The sequence below is a fragment of the Sapajus apella genome, unplaced genomic scaffold, assembly GCF_009761245.1.
Source record: "Sapajus apella isolate SASKATOON/1434 unplaced genomic scaffold, GSC_monkey_1.0 scaffold17, whole genome shotgun sequence".
Classification (NCBI taxonomy): domain Eukaryota; kingdom Metazoa; phylum Chordata; class Mammalia; order Primates; family Cebidae; genus Sapajus; species Sapajus apella.
Genome location: NW_022436957.1, coordinates 12,565,128 through 12,568,512, shown reverse-complemented (window position 1 = coordinate 12,568,512; position 3,385 = coordinate 12,565,128). Strand labels below are relative to the sequence as shown.

The 3,385-nt window shown below is 42.5% G+C and overlaps 1 protein-coding gene across 6 annotated transcripts in view; it reads right to left on the bottom strand.

Moving 5' to 3' along the window:
* The window catches only part of TXLNG (taxilin gamma), a 55,607-nt gene that overhangs the window by 17,700 nt on the left and 34,522 nt on the right, over positions 1 to 3,385 (bottom strand). The gene's annotated exons all lie outside the window — the stretch shown is intronic.

Genomic DNA, 3,385 nt, shown 5'->3' with positions numbered 1-3,385 from the left:
AAAAAAAAAAAAAAAAAAAAAAAAAAAAAGTTGCCCAACATTCTTTAATTAGTACAGATAATCAGTATGGGGTGAGGTGGGATATGAACCCAGCTGCCTGAATCACTGGCTTTCTTGACTTCCGTATTGGTTTGCTATCCCCTGGGGTCCTGGATTTTGCCAACTTCCTGACTTCAGACACTGGTTACATATCTTCTTCCTGCTTTCTTTTTTCTTTCTTTCTTTCTTTTTTTTTTTTTTTTTTTTTTTGAGACAGTCTTGCTTTGTTGCTGAGGCTGGAATGCAGTGGTGCGATCTTGGCTCACTGCAACCTCTGCCTCCCAGGCTCAAGCAATTCTCCTGTCTCAGCCTCCCGAGTACCTGGGATCACAGATGCCCGCCACCACGCATGGCTAATTCTGTATTTTTAGTACAGACGGGGTTTCACTATCTTGGCCAGGCTGGTCTCGAACTCCTGGCCTCAAATGATCCTCCTGCCTTAGCCTCCCAAAGTGCTGGTATTAGAGGCGTCAGCCACCTGGCCTTCTTCCTGCTTTCAACCCAAACACTCCAAACACTCATCAGAATCTAAAACTCAGTAAACAGCATCCAAGATTCTTTGTGAGAAGAATTGCTGCAATTTTAGGTATGAAGCAAATTAGTCTGTTTCAAGGTTAAAGCAACATGAACAGATAAGACGGCAGCCTTACTGATCTTTCAATAAAGCTTTTACCGAAGAAGGAAATGACGCTGAGTCACAATTTGAAGAGGCAACATGGGCTCTCCAATTTCTAGCTACAATCCTGTGCTTTTTGAAGGATGATGCCCTTCAACTGGATACCTCTTGCCCCAGAATCTTCCTGGGGCCCACTGGGAACACTGCCTACGCATTCTAGCCTTAACCTTTTGGAAAATAAACAGCCTTAGTTCTGGCTGAAACCCACTCCAATGCTGAAGGCCAGAAGTGACTCAGTTCTAAAGCCAGGCATGTCCTGAATTGCTGTTTGCTGGGTGAATGTCCGTCTAGATCATTTCCTACCTGTTAAAAAACATATTGAAATCCAAATATTTAAAAAAATCAATTTATTGGCTGGGCACGGTGGCTCACGCCTATAATCCCAGCACTTTGGGAGGCCGAGGCGGGTGGATCACGAGGTCAAGAGATCGAGACCATCCTGGTCAACAAGGTGAAACCTCGTCTCTGCTAAAAATACAAAAATTAGCTGGGCATGATGGTGCGTGCCTGTAGTCCCAGCAACTCGGGAGGCTGAGGCAGGAGAATTGCCTGAACCCAGGAGGCAGAGGTTGCGGTGAGCCGAGATCGTGCCATTGCACTCCAGTCTGGGCAACAACAGCAAAACTCCGTCTTCAAAAAAAAAAAAAAAAAAAATCAATTTATTATGCTTTGGGTTTTTTTTTTTTTAATTATTATTATTTATTTATTTTAAGTGGGAGTCTTATTCTGTTGTCCAGGCTGGAGTGCAGTGACACAATCTCTGCTCACTGCAGCCTCTGCCTCCTGAGTTCAAGCAATTCTCCTGCCCCAGCCTCCTGAATAGCTAGGACTACAGGCACCTGCCACCATGCTCAGCTAATTTTTGTATTTTTAGTAGAGACAGGGTTTCACCCTGTTGGCCAGGCTGGTCTCAAACCCATGACCTCAATTGATCCGCCAGCCTCAGCCTCCCAAAGTGCTGGGATTACAAGCATAAGCCACCATGACCAGCCGGGTTTTGTTTTTTTTTAAATGATGTTTTAGGAATCAATACCATCAAGTTTTACACCCACAGGCTACTGTACTGAAACACTCATCAGAATCTAAAACTCAGTAAACAGCATCCAAGGTTCTTTGTGAGAAGAATTGCTGCAATTTTAGGTATGAAGTAAATTAGTCTGTTTCAAGGTTAAAGCAACATGAACAGATAAGATGGCAGCCTTACTGACCTTTTAATAAAGCTTTTACCAAAGAAGAAAATGATGCTGAGTCACAATTTGAAGAGCAAGAGTGACATCTTGTGGCCTACCAAAACATACCATGTATCCTTACAGGCAATACACTTACAGATATTAAAAACACCTTTACTGAAATTCTTGCAGAAAAAAAATCATTGTTTTTGTATAATTTTCTGAAGCAAAATTACTATGAACTACGGGCAGCCGCTCAGTTAAAGAGGCTGCAGGTTCTGCACACAATGACTATAATTTCACTAGGGTGTGGAGCTCCCTGCCTTCCCTGACCCCAGGTTAGTGCAATCCTGAATCCTGTGTTCATTATTCCTTCACTTTCCTTTCTATACTATTTCATTTCATCAGTGTGTAGTTCTCGAACAAAAAAAAAAATCCTTTTGGTTTTAGTTGTTTTGACTTTATTGTAGCTAGTGCAACTGAGGAATTTTTCATTTTCTTTAACTTATACTAATTTAATAAACCACATGTGGCTGATGGCTACCGTCTTGGACAGCACAACTCAATTATATTGCTAGGACTCATCCACATTGTTGGTGTATAGCTGCAGATCAGGGCTTGGCAGATTTTTTCTGTAAAGGGCCAGCAAGTAAATATTTTAGGCACTGCAGGCCACATATGGTCTCTGTCATGTGTTCTTATTTTTAAACATCATCTTAAAAATGTAAAACCATTCTTAGCTTGTAGGCAGTATAAAAACAGACTTTGGCTGGATTTGGCCCACAGGCTGTATAATATTCCACTTTTTAAAAACATAGCACACACACACACACATACCACACAAAGTGAGACTTGTCTCTAAAAAATAAACAGTGAGCCATGATCACATTCCAGCCTGGGTGGTAGAGTGAGACCCTGTCTCAAAAAACCAAACAGACAGATAGATAAAAAATAAAAACATACCACACACACAGAAAAAACTCTTTATTAATCCATCCTCTTGTATAAATGGGCATCTGGGCTGTTTCCAGGTTTTGTTATTACTCACAGTGGTATGAACACTCTCATATGTGTTTCCTGGTATACACGTGTCAGGAATTTCTCTTCTGTGCAAACCTCAGAAATGAGGTTGCTTGGCAACGATTTCTAAATGTTCAATTTCTTTTTTTTTTTTTTTTTTGAGACAGAGTTTTGCTCTTATTGCCCAGGCTGGAGTGCAGTGATGTGATCTCGGCTCACTGTAACCTCTGCCTCCTGGGTTCAAGTGATTCTCCTGTCTAAGCCTCCCAAGAAGCTGGGATTGCCGGGCGTGGTGGCTCAAGCCTGTAATCCCAGCACTTTGGGAGGCCGAGGCGGGTGGATCACGAGGTCAAGAGATCGAGACCATCCTGGTCAACACGGTGAAACCCCGTCTCTACTAAAAATACAAAAAACTAGCTGGGCATGGTGGCGCGTGCCTGTAATCCCAGCTACTCAGGAGGCTGAGGCATGAGAATTGCCT